Genomic DNA, 23,004 nt, shown 5'->3' on the forward strand with positions numbered 1-23,004 from the left:
TCAGTTTTATATTGAAGAAGAATTTCGGCCACTTCCGGAGAAGTATAAAAATTGTCTGTTGTTAGCTGATATCCTTTATTTTTAAGTTCATGGATTAAAGTCAGTACACATTTTGTAGATAATCCAAATTGTTCGTATTCTTCCATGAAAAGGGTTCCTTTACCGGTATAGATAATAGAATTCCAAATGTAACCGCTTTCTGATTCACAGAGTTGGAAAAATTTAATTCCGAATCTAGCTCTTTTAGTTGGAATGTATTGCTTCCATGCAAGTAAACCCTTGAAAGCAAGCAAAGACTCGTCTATTGTTACAGATTGATTGGGTGTATAAGCAGATTTAAATCTCTCAACCAGCATGTTATGGATATCAAAAATTTTTCTTAACTTTGCATTTGGATGCGTATTTTTATTGAATTCATCTGAATTCTCAAAATGAAGAAATTTCATTAGCAAACTGAATCTTTTCTCACTCATGATTTGTCCAAAGAAAGGAGTGTTTAAAATGGGTCTTATGCTCCAGTACGTTGCTTCCACAGATTTTGGCATTATTCCTTGAAGTAAAAGTAAACCAAAAAATAGATGCAACTCTTTTATATCCGTATTTTTCCAATTTAATGCTCTCGATGATGGTGTCAAATCGGTTTTGTTGAAAAAGTCTTCGGCGTATCTATTTGTTTCTTCCATAATGAAACTCATCACTGCATTATCAAAAAATATGCTGAAAAACATCATCGGATCATCTGAGTCCCCAAGGAAATTTTTTGCCGCTGAACTGATACCAGGAGTCGAAGTAAATTGAAAATTTGGGAGGAGCAGGTAAAAGTGCTTGCAAGTCAATAGGACACCAACAGCGAGCCGCATTTAAAGTATCATCGTCAGATTCACTTTCAGAGTATTCATCTTCAGACGATAACATTAATTCATCACAGTCAGAATAGTCAGAATTTGAATCCATATTAAGCTCATCAATTTTCTCATAAATATAATATTAATTACTTTGACTGCAGGAATTCAATTGCAAATTTCAATAACATATTAAAGAAACTGGATGATAAAATCTTTCATTAAAGCAATCAACATTTATTTAATTAAATAAATATTAATAAGGTCTACTCAAGTTCCCTGCGCAGTGCACTTCCCTCGAGTTGCTAGACCTTTCAAACAGAAAACTATAGCCAGCAAAACTTAAGAGCCTTTGGATTTAAAATCTAAGAATAAGAATCCTGGTGAATGCCTATATAAGTCAAGCTGTTATGAAGAAAATACCAATGAGAAATTAGAATTTGGACATGTGGCCAATAAGAAAGCAGAGGCAATAAAAAGTGATAAAGGATTTATTTAGAGAGCCCCTTCCCCTCATCTAAAAGGATTTTTTTTTAATGCTGCTTCGATTTTTCAGATTTCTTGGATGACATTTTGTAGAGAATATGCAACCCGTCAATTGATAACAGTCAGCAACATTTTTACTATCTACTGTCTACTCTCAATGAAGACATAATGGAACCATTCCTATTTGCTTGGAACAATGTCGAAGAGTTGGACCGATGTGGTGTAAATGCATAATATTCTGTTTTATTACCACCATGGTTCATTTATCGTTTTTCTGTGCAATGTGTTTTAAGAGAAACTTCTCACAGATTATCTCAAGAATATTTTTTTTATTATTATTATTTCTATGGATTTCGGTTCTGTTCAATTGTTAGTATTCCGTAAGAAAGTGCAAGTGTTTCTCTATGTGAAAGTAGTTTTTAGGCTTGTCCGTATTGTTAATAGAAGTTTTACGATCAAATCAAGCAGTAAGATGTCGGTAGGTTTAGTGCTAACAGTTACCCGAGTTACGTTACAAAGAGAAGCGTTATATCTGGCGACAATAGCCTATTGAAGAAACATTTGTGTCTCAAAATGGGTTATATAAACCATGCTCCAGGCAAATTGTACAATAGAAGTACTAATTTTGCATTGAAAGGGAGGATATTTTCCCTTGCTAGGCATTCAGCAAGACACGAAAGAATTCTTGAAGGATGTTACGAGTATTTCTTTTAATCTTTACCATTCTTGAAATTTATGAGTCTTGGATTCAAAAGATTTATTCATCACTCTTGAAAGCACTGTTCTTTTTATAAAATTAACGTCGTTATTATGGCAATAATCTATGAAAAAAGTTTTAAAGTTTTGCTCTTTATTCAAGTTCAAATTTTGGTTCAAAAAATTGTGTGCTCTATCATTTTTGATTTTCATATTTATTAAAGTTTTTTCATAGAACATTTAAAGACGTACTTCTTAATATATTTAATAATAATTAATAACTAACAAGTAAAATAAAAAAAATCGATTTCTCTGTTCACTAATATAATGCAAATGGATTTTATTACTAAATTGGTTTATATTTTGGTTGAAATTTGGCTATTGATCAGACACTAGTAAAGATTGTTTCCAATAGAAAAATTGCTTCCTTTAGGAAATTTATTTCTAATGCACCTCCTAAGGCCGGTCCTAATAGCAATTTTTAAAAATGAGCTAAAATTTTTTCACCAATGCTTGATTTTGCTCTTGAACTTTATCTAAAGTATAACAATTTTTTTAACAAAAGCATACCACTGAAACATACTCAACATTAAAGAATAAGTTGAATCATATCTTGATATCAACAATAGAAGCAACAATAAAGACAATTTAATTTCACTTCCATAATTTCTTTCCTTTCATAATGAAATATACTGATGTAAAATATACATAAATTCGATAAATTGATATACAAATTTCAAAATAATTAATTTTTTTTTCTTTGAATTACCCCGGGAAAATTCTAATTAAAATTTTTGTCATGCTTTAAAAATTAATAATTTACGAAAATATTAGCTTTTGAATTTTTTAAAAGCTATGTGTGAATCTTACCTTTTGCTTTGATAAAAAATAGTTACAGATGATAAGATTTTAACATCATGTGACCCCAATGAGTCATCTGTGACTAGACCACCAATAACTTGTTGCTTTACCACACCAACATGATTCTCCGACCCAGTCTTTGCTAATTAATTCTATGACGTTAAAATTCACGCTTCTCTCTATTTTTCTTATATATATAAAATAACTTATATATACTATTTCTGATTTAGCGCAATCTTCTTAATATGTAATGTCATTGTTAAGTCACTTTTCTTCCATCCAATTTTTGTGACCGGAGGATAAGATCCTTTAAATGAAGAACTCTGTCCTTCCTCCACAAACTTTCAAAACTATTACAGATTCATTAATATCTATAATTTGTTTTATTTTAATTAATGTGCCAAAATTTATAGCAAGTACTTTTATTGTTGAAATGAAATAAAAACCTTATTTTTCACTCACGGGTTTTTAAACTTCGCTGAAGTTATGATTACCTACTCTAGATTGTTTTTCTTTTATTTTATTGTGCATCCGTTTTTTGAAATTCACATGAAGTGAAATATATTATAAATGTTGCCAATGAAATTCGTTTGAATTGTTCAGACATGAAGAGCATGGAAGTACCGGTCTGAAAGGGGTAATTCTTAATTATTCGATATATGCAGCTAAGTCTCATTTTTATCTGCGAGATTTCATAATTTACGAAATTTCACAAAAAATCATAATGTTGTAACTTAATAAAATGGGTACAATTTAAATTTTGAGTTCATTGATGGAGTTAAATGAAGGAAAGGTTTCTTTCCAATATTTGGCGGCAGAGAAATGCATGGATTTAGGAAATTATTTTTGCTCTGACTTTGAGTCCTTTTTATCAAGATTTGTGACAAGATTAGGAATGATATAAGAAATTGTCATTCAAAATATTCACCTACTAAAAATATGAATGAAATGATAATTTTTATCAGATATAAACCTCGTGAGTAAATGGATGCATTAATAAGTTTTCATATTTCAGCATTAAAATTATCTTTAAAAACGTATCATCTTACCTTATTGCTTTAATTATTTCAAAATAAGATAATATGTCAAAAATATTCAAGTTAATAATATTTTCATAAACATATTATCAATAAAATATTCACCTACTATATATTGACCAAAGATTTTTTTAAGTTCTGAAAATAATAAAAGAATGGAATAGGAAACAAAAATCTAAAACAAAAAAAAATCATGCAAATTTTTATTTAAAAATTTTCAATAACAGATTATATTTTCCGAAATGAACGTAGTATTTTTACTATTACGTATTATTAAATCATTAAAAATAAATTTTTTACAATCTGTTTTAATCAGAAAACAATATTATATATATATATATATATATATATATATATATATATATATATATATATATATATATATATATATATATATAATATGCAATGCTATTTTCTTTTCGTATACCAAATATACGAGTAAAATGCTTAAAACTAAAAATAAGATGAAACTTAAGTAAAATTCTCTGAATGTCAGTAAAAAGAATATATTATATTCGTAATGCAATTTGATAAATGGTAATTCCTCTAAATAATTTATTAAACAAATTTTTCTATTACTTAAAAAAAATTATAAAATCATATTGCGGAATTTTTTATTTATTTTTGAATTTATGCGGAATTTATTTTTGAACAAATTCTATTTTTTGCAAATATTGCAGATTAAAAGAGAAGTTCTTAGTCTTCAGATCGAAAACCAAATTCTGAGTTGAAAAACCGCATGGCAATTGCCCTGCGTTGACAGATTTATTACTTGATTCATCGGTCAGTACTATTCAAAATCCCCGGTGTTTAGGGCGACGTGATAGTCGAGACGCGGGAAAGTTTACACCCTGCTGTTAATGGTCGGGGGAAAGTAAAAACATACCAGGCCGGTTTACGAAAGTTCTGCCAATTTCTTTTCTAGTAAATTGTGTTCATCAATATTTTGACTGCCGCCGTTTTAAGAGCATTCTTAAGCTAGACAGCCGGCGCTCGATGGTTTAAAACCAGATTTACACAATACTTAAAACTTATTGCCGAGTCGTAATGAGAATCTTTGACCCTTCAGAAGCTCTCGAGGTACGAGTCTTGGTGGCTAGATCGGCAGGGTGTGTCATTGTATTTTGCTGTCTTCTGTTCGAATCTCGAGATCGACAAATAATTTATAATTTTTCTTTTTTTTTAAATAAATTTTATCTTTATTTTTCCATTATTCATAGAGTTACTAGAATCATTCCAAATCATATATTTCAAAACAATATTATAAATTTAAAATATTTCTATATTTTATCGGAATTTTAAGAGTCAAGTTCCCGCACATGCGCAGAATCTATTAATATTCTAAGCATTGTGCTTTTAAGACCAGATTTACACAATACTTAAAACTTATTGCCGAGTCGTAATGAGAATCTTTGACCCTTCAGAAGCTCTCGATGTACGCATCTTGGTGGCTAGATCGGCAGAGTGTGTCATTGTATTTTGCTGGTCTGTTCGAATCTCGAAATCGATAAAGATTTTATAATTTTTCTTTTTTTTAAATAAATTTTATCTTTATTTCTCTATTATTCATAGAGTTACTATGAATCATTCCAAATCATATATTTCAAAACAATATTATAAATATAAAATATTTCTATATTTTATCGGAATTTTAAGAGTCATGTTCCCGCACATGCGCAGAATTAATTAATATTCTTAGCATTGTGCTTTTAAAACCAGATTTACACAATACTTAAAACTTATTGCCGAGTCGTAATGAGAATCTTTGACCCTTCAGAAGCTCTCGAGGTACGAGTCTTGGTGGCTAGATCGGCAGGGTGTGTCATTGTATTTTGCTGTCTTCTGTTCGAATCTCGAGATCGACAAATAATTTATAATTTTTCTTTTTTTTAAATAAATTTTATCTTTATTTTTCCATTATTCATAGAGTTACTATGAATCATTCCAAATCATATATTTCAAAACAATATTATAAATTTAAAATATTTCTAAATTTTATCGGAATTTTAAGAGTCATGTTCCAGCATATGCGCAGAATCTATTAATATTCTTAGCATTGTGCTTTTAAAACCAGATTTACACAATACTTAAAACTTTTTGCCGAGTCGTAATGAGAATCTTTGACCATTCAGAAGCTCCCGAGGTACGCGTCTTGGTGGCTAGATCGGCAGGGTGTGTCATTGTATTTTGCTGGTCTTCTGTTCGAATCTCTAGATCGACAAAGATTTTATAATTTTTCTTTTTTTTAAATAAATTTTATCTTTATTTTTCCATTATTCATAGAGTTACTATGAATCATTCCAAATCATATATTTCAAAACAATATTATAAATTTAAAATATTTCTAAATTTTATCGGAATTTTAAGAGTCATGTTCCAGCACATGCGCAGAATCTATTAATATTCTTAGCATTGTGCTTTTAAAACCAGATTTACACAATACTTAAAACTTTTTGCCGAGTCGTAATGAGAATCTTTGACCATTCAGAAGCTCCCGAGGTACGCGTCTTGGTGGCTAGATCGGCAGGGTGTGTCATTGTATTTTGCTGTCTTCTGTTCGAATCTCGAGATCGACAAATAATTTATAATTTTTCTTTTTTTTAAATAAATTTTATCTTTATTTTTCCATTATTCATAGAGTTACTATGAATCATTCCAAATCATATATTTCAAAACAATATTATAAATATAAAATATTTCTATATTTTATCGGAATTTTAAGAGTCATGTTCCCGCACATGCGCAGAATTAATTAATATTCTTAGCATTGTGCTTTTAAAACCAGATTTACACAATACTTAAAACTTATTGCCGAGTCGTAATGAGAATCTTTGACCCTTCAGAAGCTCTCGAGGTACGAGTCTTGGTGGCTAGATCGGCAGGGTGTGTCATTGTATTTTGCTGTCTTCTGTTCGAATCTCGAGATCGACAAATAATTTATAATTTTTCTTTTTTTTTAAATAAATTTTATCTTTATTTTTCCATTATTCATAGAGTTACTATGAATCATTCCAAATCATATATTTCAAAACAATATTATAAATTTAAAATATTTCTATATTTTATCGGAATTTTAAGAGTCAAGTTCCCGCACATGCGCAGAATCTATTAATATTCTAAGCATTGTGCTTTTAAGACCAGATTTACACAATACTTAAAACTTATTGCCGAGTCGTAATGAGAATCTTTGACCCTTCAGAAGCTCTCGATGTACGCATCTTGGTGGCTAGATCGGCAGAGTGTGTCATTGTATTTTGCTGGTCTGTTCGAATCTCGAAATCGATAAAGATTTTATAATTTTTCTTTTTTTTAAATAAATTTTATCTTTATTTCTCTATTATTCATAGAGTTACTATGAATCATTCCAAATCATATATTTCAAAACAATATTATAAATATAAAATATTTCTATATTTTATCGGAATTTTAAGAGTCATGTTCCCGCACATGCGCAGAATTAATTAATATTCTTAGCATTGTGCTTTTAAAACCAGATTTACACAATACTTAAAACTTATTGCCGAGTCGTAATGAGAATCTTTGACCCTTCAGAAGCTCTCGAGGTACGAGTCTTGGTGGCTAGATCGGCAGGGTGTGTCATTGTATTTTGCTGTCTTCTGTTCGAATCTCGAGATCGACAAATAATTTATAATTTTTCTTTTTTTTAAATAAATTTTATCTTTATTTTTCCATTATTCATAGAGTTACTATGAATCATTCCAAATCATATATTTCAAAACAATATTATAAATTTAAAATATTTCTAAATTTTATCGGAATTTTAAGAGTCATGTTCCAGCATATGCGCAGAATCTATTAATATTCTTAGCATTGTGCTTTTAAAACCAGATTTACACAATACTTAAAACTTTTTGCCGAGTCGTAATGAGAATCTTTGACCATTCAGAAGCTCCCGAGGTACGCGTCTTGGTGGCTAGATCGGCAGGGTGTGTCATTGTATTTTGCTGGTCTTCTGTTCGAATCTCTAGATCGACAAAGATTTTATAATTTTTCTTTTTTTTAAATAAATTTTATCTTTATTTTTCCATTATTCATAGAGTTACTATGAATCATTCCAAATCATATATTTCAAAACAATATTATAAATTTAAAATATTTCTAAATTTTATCGGAATTTTAAGAGTCATGTTCCAGCACATGCGCAGAATCTATTAATATTCTTAGCATTGTGCTTTTAAAACCAGATTTACACAATACTTAAAACTTTTTGCCGAGTCGTAATGAGAATCTTTGACCATTCAGAAGCTCCCGAGGTACGCGTCTTGGTGGCTAGATCGGCAGGGTGTGTCATTGTATTTTGCTGTCTTCTGTTCGAATCTCGAGATCGACAAATAATTTATAATTTTTCTTTTTTTTAAATAAATTTTATCTTTATTTTTCCATTATTCATAGAGTTACTATGAATCATTCCAAATCATATATTTCAAAACAATATTATAAATATAAAATATTTCTATATTTTATCGGAATTTTAAGAGTCATGTTCCCGCACATGCGCAGAATTAATTAATATTCTTAGCATTGTGCTTTTAAAACCAGATTTACACAATACTTAAAACTTATTGCCGAGTCGTAATGAGAATCTTTGACCCTTCAGAAGCTCTCGAGGTACGAGTCTTGGTGGCTAGATCGGCAGGGTGTGTCATTGTATTTTGCTGTCTTCTGTTCGAATCTCGAGATCGACAAATAATTTATAATTTTTCTTTTTTTTATATAAATTTTATCTTTATTTCTCTATTATTCATAGAGTTACTATGAATCATTCCAAATCATATATTTCAAAACAATATTATAAATATAAAATATTTCTATATTTTATCGGAATTTTAAGAGTCATGTTCCCGCACATGCGCAGAATTAATTAATATTCTTAGCATTGTGCTTTTAAAACCAGATTTACACAATACTTAAAACTTTTTGCCGAGTCGTAATGAGGATCTTTGACCATTCAGAAGCTCCCGAGGTACGCGTCTTGGTGGCTAGATCGACAGGTGTGTCATTGTATTTTGCTGGTCTTCTGTTCGAATCTCGAGACCGACAAATAATTTATAATTTTTCTTTTTTTTATAATAAATTTTATCTTTATATCTCCATTATTCATAGAGTTACTATGAATCATTCCAAATCATATATTTCAAAACAATATTATAAATTTAAAATATTTCTATATTTTATCGGAATTTTAAGAGTCATGTTCCCGCACATGCGCAGAATCTATTAATATTCTTAGCATTGTGCTTTTAAGACCAGATTTACACAATACTTAAAACTTATTGCCGAGTCATAATGAGAATCTTTGACCCTTTAGAAGCTCTCGAGGTACGCGTCTTGGTGGCTAGATCGGCAGGGTGTGTCATTGTATTTTGCTGGTCTTCTGTTCGAATCTCGAGATCGACAAAGATTTTATAATTTTTCTTTTTTTTAAATTTATTTTATCTTTATTTTTCCATTATTCATAGAGTTACTATGAATCATTCCAAATCATATATTTCAAAACAATATTATAAATTAAAAATATTTCTATATTTTATCGGAATTTTAAGAGTCAATTTCGCGCACATGCGCAGAATCAATTAATATTCTTAGCACTGAGCTTTTAAAACAAGATTTACACAATACTTAAAACTTATTGCCGAGTCGTAATGAGAATCTTTGACCCTTCAGAAGCTCTCGAGGTACGAGTCTTGGTGGCTTGATCGGCAGGTTGTGTCATTGTATTTTGCTGTCTTCTGTTCGAATCTCGAGATCGACAAATAATTTATAATTTTTCTTTTTTTTAAATAAATTTTATCTTTATTTTTCCATTATTCATAGAGTTACTATGAATCATTCCAAATCATATATTTCAAAACAATATTATAAATTTAAAATATTTCTAAATTTTATCGGAATTTTAAGAGTCATGTTCCAGCACATGCGCAGAATCTATTAATATTCTTAGCATTGTGCTTTTAAAACCAGATTTACACAATACTTAAAACTTTTAGCCGAGTCGTAATGAGAATCTTTGACCCTTCAGAAGCTCTCGAGGTACGCGTCGTGGTGGCTAGATCGGCAGAGTGTGTCGTTGTATTTTGCTGGTCTGTTCGAATCTCGAGATTGACAAAGATTTTATAATTTTTCTTTTTTTAAAATAAATTTTATCTTTATTTCTCTATTATTCATAGAGTTACTATGAATCATTCCAAATCATATATTTCAAAACAATATTATAAATTTAAAATATTTCTATATTTTATCGGAATTTTAAGAGTCAAGTTCGCGCACATGCGCAGAATCAATTAATATTCTTAGCATTGGGCTTTTAAAACCAGATTTACACAATACATAAAATTTATTGCCGAGTCGTAATGAGAATCTTTGACCCTTCAGAAGCTCTCGAGGTGCGCGTCTTGGTGGCTGGATCGGCAGGGTGTGCCATTGTATTTTGCTGGTCTTCTGTTCGAATCTCGAGATCGACAAATAATTTATAATTTTTCTTTTTTTTAAATAAATTTTATTTTTATATCTCCATTATTCATAGAGTTACTATGAATCATTCCAAATCATATATTTCAAAACAATATTATAAATTTAAAATATTTCTATATTTTATCGGAATTTTAAGAGTCAAGTTCGCGCACATGCGCAGAATCTATTAATATTCTTAGCATTGTGCTTTTAAGACCAGATTTACACAATACTTAAAACTTATTGCCGAGTCGTAATGAGAATCTTTGACCCTTCAGAAGCTCTCGACGTACGCGTCTTGGTGGCTAGATCGGCCGAGAGTGTCATTGTATTTTGCTTTTCTGTTCGAATCTCGAGATCGACAAAGATTTTATATTTTTCTTTTTTTTAAATAAATTTTATCTTTATTTCTCTATTATTCATAGAGTTACTATGAATCATTCCAAATCATATATTTCAAAACAATATTATAAATTAAAAATATTTCTATATTTTATCGGAATTTTAAGAGTCAAGTTCGCGCACATGCGCAGAATCAATTAATATTCTTAGCATTGAGCTTTTAAAACCAGATTTACACAATACTTAAAACTTATTGCCGAGTCGTAATGAGAATCTTTGACCCTTCAGAAGGTCTCGAGGTACGAGTATTGGTGGCTTGATCGGCAGGTTGTGTCATTGTATTTTGCTGTCTTCTGTTCGAATCTCGAGATCGACAAATAATTTATAATTTTTCTTTTTTTTAAATAAATTTTATCTTTATTTTTCCATTATTCATAGAGTTACTATGAATCATTCCAAATCATATATTTCAAAACAATATTATAAATTTAAAATATTTCTAAATTTTATCGGAATTTTAAGAGTCATGTTCCAGCACATGCGCAGAATCTATTAATATTCTTAGCATTGTGCTTTTAAAACCAGATTTACACAATACTTAAAACTTTTGGCCGAGTCGTAATAAGAATCTTTGACCCTTCAGAAGCTCTCGAGGTACGCGTCGTGGTGGCTAGATCGGCAGAGTGTGTCGTTGTATTTTGCTGGTCTGTTCGAATCTCGAGATTGACAAAGATTTTATAATTTTTCTTTTTTTAAAATAAATTTTATCTTTATTTCTCTATTATTCATAGAGTTACTATGAATCATTCCAAATCATATATTTCAAAACAATATTATAAATTTAAAATATTTCTATATTTTATCGGAATTTTAAGACTCAAGTTCGCGCACATGCGCAGAATCTATTAATATTCTTAGCATTGTGCTTTTAAAACCAGATTTACAGAATACTTAAAACTTTTTGCCCAGTCGTAATGAGAATCTTTGACCCTTCAGAAGCTCTCGAGGTACGCGTCGTGGTGGCTAGATCGGCAGGGTGTGTCATTGTATTTTGCTGGTCTTCTGTTCGAATCTCGAGATCGACAAAGATTTTATAATTTTTCTTTTTTTTTAAATAAATTTTATCTATATTTCTCCATTATTCATAGAGTTACTATGAATCATTCCAAATCATATATTTCAAAACAATATTATAAATTTAAAATATTTCTATATTTTATCGGAATTTTAAGAGTCAAGTTCGCGCACATGCGCAGAATCAATTAATAATCTTAGCATTGTGCTTTTAAAACCAGATTTACACAATACTTAAAACTTATTGCCGAGTCGTAATGAGAATCTTTGACCCTTCAGAAGCTCTCGAGATACGAGTCTTGGTGGCTAGATCGGACGGGTGTGTCATTGTATTTTGCTGGTCTTCTGTTCGAATCTCGAGATCGACAAATAATTTATAATTTTTCTTTTTTTTAAATAAATTTTATTTTTATTTTTCCATTATTCATGGAGTTACTATGAATCATTCCAAATCATATATTTCAAAACAATATTTTAAATATAAAATATTTCTATATTTTATCGGAATTTTAAGAGTCAAGTTCGCGCACATGCGCAGAATCTATTAATATTCTTAACATTGTGCTTTTAAGACCAGATTTACACAATACTTAAAACTTATTGCCGAGTCGTAATGAGAATCTTTGACCCTTCAGAAGCTCTCGAGATACGTGTCTTGGTGGCTAGATCGGCAGGGTGTGTCATTGTATTTTGCTGGTCTTCTGTTCGAATCTCGAGATCGACAAATAATTTATAATTTTTCTTTTTTTTAAATAAATTTTATCTTTATATCTCCATTATTCATAGAGTTACTATGAATCATTCCAAATCATATATTTCAAAACAATATTATAAATTTAAAATATTTCTAAATTTTATCGGAATTTTAAGAGTCAAGTTCGCGCACATGCGCAGAATTAATTAATATTCTTAGCATTGTGCTTTTAAAACCAGATTTACACAATACTTAAAACTTATTGCCGAGTCGTAATAAGAGTCTTTGACCATTCAGAAGCTCTCGAGGTACGAGTCTTGGTGGCTATATGGGCAGGGTGTGTCATTGTATTTTGCTGTCTTCTGTTCGAATCTCGAGATCGACAAATAATTTATAATTTTTCTTTTTTTTAAATAAATTTTATCTTTATTTCTCTATTATTCATAGAGTTACTATGAATCATTCCAAATCATATATTTCAAAACAATATTATAAATATAAAATATTTCTATATTTTATCGGAATTTTAAGAGTCATGTTCCCGCACATGCGCAGAATTAATTAATATTCTTAGCATTGTGCTTTTAAAACCAGATTTACACAATACTTAAAACTTTTTGCCGAGTCGTAATGAGGATCTTTGACCATTCAGAAGCTCCCGAGGTACGCGTCTTGGTGGCTAGATCGGACGGGTGTGTCATTGTATTTTGCTGGTCTTCTGTTCGAATCTCGAGATCGACAAATAATTTATAATTTTTCTTTTTTTTAAATAAATTTTATTTTTATTTTTCCATTATTCATGGAGTTACTATGAATCATTCCAAATCATATATTTCAAAACAATATTTTAAATATAAAATATTTCTATATTTTATCGGAATTTTAAGAGTCAAGTTCGCGCACATGCGCAGAATCTATTAATATTCTTAACATTGTGCTTTTAAGACCAGATTTACACAATACTTAAAACTTATTGCCGAGTCGTAATGAGAATCTTTGACCCTTCAGAAGCTCTCGAGATACGTGTCTTGGTGGCTAGATCGGCAGGGTGTGTCATTGTATTTTGCTGGTCTTCTGTTCGAATCTCGAGATCGACAAATAATTTATAATTTTTCTTTTTTTTAAATAAATTTTATCTTTATATCTCCATTATTCATAGAGTTACTATGAATCATTCCAAATCATATATTTCAAAACAATATTATAAATTTAAAATATTTCTAAATTTTATCGGAATTTTAAGAGTCAAGTTCGCGCACATGCGCAGAATTAATTAATATTCTTAGCATTGTGCTTTTAAAACCAGATTTACACAATACTTAAAACTTATTGCCGAGTCGTAATAAGAGTCTTTGACCATTCAGAAGCTCTCGAGGTACGAGTCTTGGTGGCTATATGGGCAGGGTGTGTCATTGTATTTTGCTGTCTTCTGTTCGAATCTCGAGATCGACAAATAATTTATAATTTTTCTTTTTTTTAAATAAATTTTATCTTTATTTCTCTATTATTCATAGAGTTACTATGAATCATTCCAAATCATATATTTCAAAACAATATTATAAATATAAAATATTTCTATATTTTATCGGAATTTTAAGAGTCATGTTCCCGCACATGCGCAGAATTAATTAATATTCTTAGCATTGTGCTTTTAAAACCAGATTTACACAATACTTAAAACTTTTTGTCGAGTCGTAATGAGGATCTTTGACCATTCAGAAGCTCCCGAGGTACGCGTCTTGGTGGCTAGATCGACAGGTGTGTCATTGTATTTTGCTGGTCTTCTGTTCGAATCTCGAGATCGACAAATAATTTATAATTTTTCTTTTTTTTATAATAAATTTTATCTTTATATCTCCATTATTCATAGAGTTACTATGAATCATTCCAAATCATATATTTCAAAACAATATTATAAATTTAAAATATTTCTATATTTTATCGGAATTTTAAGAGTCATGTTCCCGCACATGCGCAGAATCTATTAATATACTTAGCATTGTGCTTTTAAGACCAGATTTACACAATACTTAAAACTTATTGCCGAGTCGTAATGAGAATCTTTGACCCTTTAGAAGCTCTCGAGGTACGCGTCTTGGTGGCTAGATCGGCAGGGTGTGTCATTGTATTTTGCTGGTCTTCTGTTCGAATCTCGAGATCGACAAAGATTTTATAATTTTTCTTTTTTTTAAATTTATTTTATCTTTATTTTTCCATTATTCATAGAGTTACTATGAATCATTCCAAATCATATATTTCAAAACAATATTATAAATTAAAAATATTTCTATATTTTATCGGAATTTTAAGAGTCAATTTCGCGCACATGCGCAGAATCAATTAATATTCTTAGCACTGAGCTTTTAAAACAAGATTTACACAATACATAAAACTTATTGCCGAGTCGTAATGAGAATCTTTGACCCTTCAGAAGCTCTCGAGGTACGAGTCTTGGTGGCTTGATCGGCAGGTTGTGTCATTGTATTTTGCTGTCTTCTGTTCGAATCTCGAGATCGACAAATAATTTATAATTTTTCTTTTTTTTAAATAAATTTTATCTTTATTTTTCCATTATTCATAGAGTTACTATGAATCATTCCAAATCATATATTTCAAAACAATATTATAAATTTAAAATATTTCTAAATTTTATCGGAATTTTAAGAATCATGTTCCAGCACATGCGCAGAATCTATTAATATTCTTAGCATTGTGCTTTTAAAACCAGATTTACACAATACTTAAAACTTTTAGCCGAGTCGTAATGAGAATCTTTGACCCTTCAGAAGCTCTCGAGGTACGCGTCGTGGTGGCTAGATCGGCAGAGTGTGTCATTGTATTTTGCTTTTCTGTTCGAATCTCGAGATCGACAAAGATTTTATAATTTTCTTTTTTTAAAATAAATTTTATCTTTATTTCTCTATTATTCATAGAGTTACTATGAATCATTCCAAATCATATATTTCAAAACAATATTATAAATTAAAAATATTTCTATATTTTATCGGAATTTTAAGAGTCAAGTTCGCGCACATGCGCAGAAACTATTAATATTCTTAGCATTGTGCTTTTAAAACCAGATTTACAGAATACTTAAAACTTTTTGCCCAGTCGTAATGAGAATCTTTGACCCTTCAGAAGCTCTCGAGGTACGCGTCATGGTGGCTAGATCGGCAGGGTGTGTCATTGTATTTTGCTGGTCTTCTGTTCGAATCTCGAGATCGACAAAGATTTTATAATTTTTCTTTTTTTTTAAATAAATTTTATCTATATTTCTCCATTATTCATAGAGTTACTATGAATCATTCCAAATCATATATTTCAAAACAATATTATAAATTTAAAATATTTCTATATTTTATCGGAATTTTAAGAGTCAAGTTCGCGCACATGCGCAGAATCAATTAATAATCTTAGCATTGTGCTTTTAAAACCAGATTTACACAATACTTAAAACTTATTGCCGAGTCGTAATGAGAATCTTTGACCCTTCAGAAGCTCTCGAGATACGAGTCTTGGTGGCTAGATCGGACGGGTGTGTCATTGTATTTTGCTGGTCTTCTGTTCGAATCTCGAGATCGACAAATAATTTATAATTTTTCTTTTTTTTAAATAAATTTTATTTTTATTTTTCCATTATTCATGGAGTTACTATGAATCATTCCAAATCATATATTTCAAAACAATATTTTAAATATAAAATATTTCTATATTTTATCGGAATTTTAAGAGTCAAGTTCGCGCACATGCGCAGAATCAATTAATATTCTTAGCATTGGGCTTTTAAAACCAGATTTACACAATACATAAAATTTATTGCCGAGTCGTAATGAGAATCTTTGACCCTTCAGAAGCTCTCGAGGTGCGCGTCTTGGTGGCTGGATCGGCAGGGTGTGTCATTGTATTTTGCTGGTCTTCTGTTCGAATCTCGAGATCGACAAATAATTTATAATTTTTCTTTTTTTTAAATAAATTTTTTCTTTATATCTCCATTATTCATAGAGTTACTATGAATCATTCCAAATCATATATTTCAAAACAATATTATAAATTTAAAATATTTCTATATTTTATCGGAATTTTAAGAGTCAAGTTCGCGCACATGCGCAGAATCTATTAATATTCTTAGCATTGTGCTTTTAAGACCAGATTTACACAATACTTAAAACTTATTGCCGAGTCGTAATGAGAATCTTTGACCCTTCAGAAGCTCTCGAGGTACGCGTCGTGGTGGCTAGATCGGCAGAGTGTGTCGTTGTATTTTGCTGGTCTGTTCGAATCTCGAGATTGACAAAGATTTTATAATTTTTCTTTTTTTAAAATAAATTTTATCTTTATTTCTCTATTATTCATAGAGTTACTATGAATCATTCCAAATCATATATTTCAAAACAATATTATAAATTTAAAATATTTCTATATTTTATCGGAATTTTAAGAGTCAAGTTCGCGCACATGCGCAGAATCAATTAATATTCTTAGCATTGGGCTTTTAAAACCAGATTTACACAATACATAAAATTTATTGCCGAGTCGTAATGAGAATCTTTGACCCTTCAGAAGCTCTCGAGGTGCGCGTCTTGGTGGCTGGATCGGCAGGGTGTGTCATTGTATTTTGCTGGTCTTCTGTTCGAATCTCGAGATCGACAAATAATTTATAATTTTTCTTTTTTTTAAATAAATTTTATCTTTATTTTTCCATTATTCATAGAGTTACTATGAATCATTCCAAATCATATATTTCAAAACAATATTATAAATTTAAAATATTTCTAAATTTTATCGGAATTTTAAGAGTCATGTTCCAGCACATGCGCAGAATCTATTAATATTCTTAGCATTGTGCTTTTAAAACCAGATTTACACAATACTTAAAACTTTTGGCCGAGTCGTAATAAGAATCTTTGACCCTTCAGAAGCTCTCGAGGTACGCGTCGTGGTGGCTAGATCGGCAGAGTGTGTCGTTGTATTTTGCTGGTCTGTTCGAATCTCGAGATTGACAAAGATTTTATAATTTTTCTTTTTTTAAAATAAATTTTATCTTTATTTCTCTATTATTCATAGAGTTACTATGAATCATTCCAAATCATATATTTCAAAACAATATTATAAATTTAAAATATTTCTATATTTTATCGGAATTTTAAGAGTCAAGTTCGCGCACATGCGCAGAATCTATTAATATTCTTAGCATTGTGCTTTTAAAACCAGATTTACAGAATACTTAAAACTTTTTGCCCAGTCGTAATGAGAATCTTTGACCCTTCAGAAGCTCTCGAGGTACGCGTCATGGTGGCTAGATCGGCAGGGTGTGTCATTGTATTTTGCTGGTCTTCTGTTCGAATCTCGAGATCGACAAAGATTTTATAATTTTTCTTTTTTTTTAAATAAATTTTATCTATATTTCTCCATTATTCATAGAGTTACTATGAATCATTCCAAATCATATATTTCAAAACAATATTATAAATTTAAAATATTTCTATATTTTATCGGAATTTTAAGAGTCAAGTTCGCGCACATGCGCAGAATCAATTAATAATCTTAGCATTGTGCTTTTAAAACCAGATTTACACAATACTTAAAACTTATTGCCGAGTCGTAATGAGAATCTTTGACCCTTCAGAAGCTCTCGAGATACGAGTCTTGGTGGCTAGATCGGACGGGTGTGTCATTGTATTTTGCTGGTCTTCTGTTCGAATCTCGAGATCGACAAATAATTTATAATTTTTCTTTTTTTTAAATAAATTTTATTTTTATTTTTCCATTATTCATGGAGTTACTATGAATCATTCCAAATCATATATTTCAAAACAATATTTTAAATATAAAATATTTCTATATTTTATCGGAATTTTAAGAGTCAAGTTCGCGCACATGCGCAGAATCTATTAATATTCTTAACATTGTGCTTTTAAGACCAGATTTACACAATACTTAAAACTTATTGCCGAGTCGTAATGAGAATCTTTGACCCTTCAGAAGCTCTCGAGATACGTGTCTTGGTGGCTAGATCGGCAGGGTGTGTCATTGTATTTTGCTGGTCTTCTGTTCGAATCTCGAGATCGACAAATAATTTATAATTTTTCTTTTTTTTAAATAAATTTTATCTTTATATCTCCATTATTCATAGAGTTACTATGAATCATTCCAAATCATATATTTCAAAACAATATTATAAATTTAAAATATTTCTAAATTTTATCGGAATTTTAAGAGTCATGTTCCAGCGCATGCGCAGAATCTATTAATATTCTTAGCATTGTGCTTTTAAAACCAGATTTACACAATACTTAAAACTTTTGGCCGAGTCGTAATAAGAATCTTTGACCCTTCAGAAGCTCTCGAGGTACGCGTCGTGGTGGCTAGATCGGCAGAGTGTGTCGTTGTATTTTGCTGGTCTGTTCGAATCTCGAGATCGACAAAGATTTTATAATTTTTCTTTTTTTAAAATAAATTTTATCTTTATTTCTCTATTATTCATAGAGTTACTATGAATCATTCCAAATCATATATTTCAAAACAATATTATAAATTTAAAATATTTCTATATTTTATCGGAATTTTAAGTGTCAAGTTCGCGCACATGCGCAGAATCAATTAATATTCTTAGCATTGTGCTTTTAAAACCAGATTTACACAATACTTAAAATTTATTGCCGAGTCGTAATGAGAATCTTTGACCCTTCAGAAGCTCTCAAGATACGAGTCTTGGTGGCTAGATCGGCAGGGTGTGTCATTGTATTTTGCTGGTCTTCTGTTCGAATCTCGAGATCGACAAATAATTTATAATTTTTCTTTTTTTTAAATAAATTTTATCTTTATATCTCCATTATTCATAGAGTTACTATGAATCATTCCAAATCATATATTTCAAAACAATATTATAAATTTAAAATATTTCTATATTTTATCGGAATTTTAAGAGTCAAGTTCGCGCACATGCGCAGAATCTATTAATATTCTTAACATTGTGCTTTTAAGACCAGATTTACACAATACTTAAAACTTATTGCCGAGTCGTAATGAGAATCTTTGACCCTTCAGAAGCTCTCGAGATACGTGTCTTGGTGGCTAGATCGGCAGGGTGTGTCATTGTATTTTGCTGGTCTTCTGTTCGAATCTCGAGATCGACAAATAATTTATAATTTTTCTTTTTTTTAAATAAATTTTATCTTTATATCTCCATTATTCATAGAGTTACTATGAATCATTCCAAATCATATATTTCAAAACAATATTATAAATTTAAAATATTTCTAAATTTTATCGGAATTTTAAGAGTCATGTTCCAGCGCATGCGCAGAATCTATTAATATTCTTAGCATTGTGCTTTTAAAACCAGATTTACACAATACTTAAAACTTTTGGCCGAGTCGTAATGAGAATCTTTGACCCTTCAGAAGCTCTCGAGATACGCGTCTTGGAGGCTAGATCGGCAGAGAGTGTCATTGTATTTTGCTGGTCTGTTCGAATCTCGAGATCGACAAATAATTTATAATTTTTCTTTTTTTTAAATAAATTTTATCTTTATTTTTCCATTATTCATAGAGTTACTATGAATCATTCCAAATCATATATTTCAAAACAATATTATAAATTTAAAATATTTCTATATTTTATCGGAATTTTAAGAGTCAAGTTCGCGCACATGCGCAGAATCAATTAATATTCTTAGCATTGTGCTTTTAAAACCAGATTTACACAATACTTAAAATTTATTGCCGAGTCGTAATGAGAATCTTTGACCCTTCAGAAGCTCTCAAGATACGAGTCTTGGTGGCTAGATCGGCAGGGTGTGTCATTGTATTTTGCTGGTCTTCTGTTCGAATCTCGAGATCGACAAATAATTTATAATTTTTCTTTTTTTTAAATAAATTTTATCTTTATATCTCCATTATTCATAGAGTTACTATGAATCATTCCAAATCATATATTTCAAAACAATATTATAAATTTAAAATATTTCTATATTTTATCGGAATTTGAAGAGTCAAGTTCCCGCACATGCGCAGAATCTATTAATATTCTTGGCATTGTGCTTTTAAAACCAGATTTACACAATACTTAAAACTTATTGCCGAGTCGTAATGAGAATGTTTGACCCTTCAGAAGCTCTCGAGGTACGCGTCTTGGTGGCTAGATCGGCAGGGTGTGTCATTGTATTTTGCTGGTCTACTGTTCGAATCTCGAGATCGACAAAGATTTTATAATTTTTCTTTTTTTTAAATAAATTTTATCTATATTTCTCCATTATTCATAGAGTTACAATGAATCATTCCAAATCATATATTCCAAAACAATATTATAAATTTAAAATATTTCTATATTTTATCGGAATTTTAAGAGTCAAGTTCGCGCATATGCGCAGAATCTATTAATATTCTTAGCATTGTGCTTTTAAGACCAGATTTACACAATACTTAAAACTTATTGCCGAGTCGTAATGAGAATCTTTGACCCTTCAGAAGCTCTCGAGATACGTGTCTTGGTGGCTAGATCGGCAGGGTGTGTCATTGTATTTTGCTGGTCTTCTGTTCGAATCTCGAGATCGACAAATAATTTATAATTTTTCTTTTTTTTAAATAAATTTTATCTTTATATCTCCATTATTCATAGAGTTACTATGAATCATTCCAAATCATATATTTCAAAACAATATTATAAATTTAAAATATTACTAAATTTTATCGGAATTTTAAGAGTCACGTTCCAGCGCATGCGCAGAATCTATTAATATTCTTAGCATTGTGCTTTTAAAACCAGATTTACACAATACTTAAAACTTTTGGCCGAGTCGTAATGAGAATCTTTGACCCTTCAGAAGCTCTCGAGGTACGCATCGTGGTGGCTAGATCGGCAGGGTGTGTCATTGTATTTTGCTGGTCTTCTGTTCGAATCTCGAGATCGACAAAGATTTTATAATTTTTCTTTTTTTTTAAATAAATTTTATCTATATTTCTCCATTATTCATAGAGTTACTATGAATCATTCCAAATCATATATTTCAAAACAATATTATAAATTTAAAATATTTCTATATTTTATCGGAATTTTAAGAGTCAAGTTCGCGCACATGCGCAGAATCAATTAATAATCTTAGCATTGTGCTTTTAAAACCAGATTTACACAATACTTAAAACTTATTGCCGAGTCGTAATGAGAATCTTTGACCCTTCAGAAGCTCTCGAGATATTAGTCTTGGTGGCTAGATCGGACGGGTGTGTCATTGTATTTTGCTGGTCATCTGTTCGAATCTCGAGATCGACAAATAATTTATAATTTTTCTTTTTTTTAAATAAATTTTATTTTTATTTTTCCATTATTCATAGAGTTACTATGAATCATTCCAAATCATATATTTCAAAACAATATTTTAAATATAAAATATTTCTATATTTTATCGGAATTTTAAGAGTCAAGTTCGCGCACATGCGCAGAATCTATTAATATTCTTAGCATTGTGCTTTTAAGACCAGATTTACACAATACTTAAAACTTATTGCCGAGTCGTAATGAGAATCTTTGACCCTTCAGAAGCTCTCGAGATACGTGTCTTGGTGGCTAGATCGGCAGTGTGTGTCATTGTATTTTGCTGGTCTTCTGTTCGAATCTCGAGATCGACAAATAATTTATAATTTTTCTTTTTTTTAAATAAATTTTATTTTTATTTTTCCATTATTCATGGAGTTACTATGAATCATTCCAAATCATATATTTCAAAACAATATTATAAATTTAAAATATTTCTAAATTTTATCGGAATTTTAAGAGTCATGTTCCAGCGCATGCGCAGAATCTATTAATATTCTTAGCATTGTGCTTTTAAAACCAGATTTACACAATACTTAAAACTTTTGGCCGAGTCGTAATGAGAATCTTTGACCCTTCAGAAGCTCTCGAGGTACGCGTCGTGGTGGCTAGATCGGCAGAGTGTGTCGTTGTATTTTGCTGGTCTGTTCGAATCTCGAGATCGACAAAGATTTTATAATTTTTCTTTTTTTAAAATAAATTTTATCTTTATTTCTCTATTATTCATAGAGTTACTATGAATCATTCCAAATCATATATTTCAAAACAATATTATAAATTTAAAATATTTCTATATTTTATCGGAATTTTAAGAGTCAAGTTCGCGCACATGCGCAGAATCTATTAATATTCTTAACATTGTGCTTTTAAGACCAGATTTACACAATACTTAAAACTTATTGCCGAGTCGTAATGAGAATCTTTGACCCTTCAGAAGCTCTCGAGATACGTGTCTTGGTGGCTAGATCGGCAGGGTGTGTCATTGTATTTTGCTGGTCTTCTGTTCGAATCTCGAGATCGACAAATAATTTATAATTTTTCTTTTTTTTAAATAAATTTTATCTTTATATCTCCATTATTCATAGAGTTACTATGAATCATTCCAAATCATATATTTCAAAACAATATTATAAATTTAAAATATTTCTAAATTTTATCGGAATTTTAAGAGTCATGTTCCAGCGCATGC

The sequence above is a fragment of the Argiope bruennichi genome, chromosome 8, assembly GCF_947563725.1.
Source record: "Argiope bruennichi chromosome 8, qqArgBrue1.1, whole genome shotgun sequence".
Taxonomy (NCBI): domain Eukaryota; kingdom Metazoa; phylum Arthropoda; class Arachnida; order Araneae; family Araneidae; genus Argiope; species Argiope bruennichi.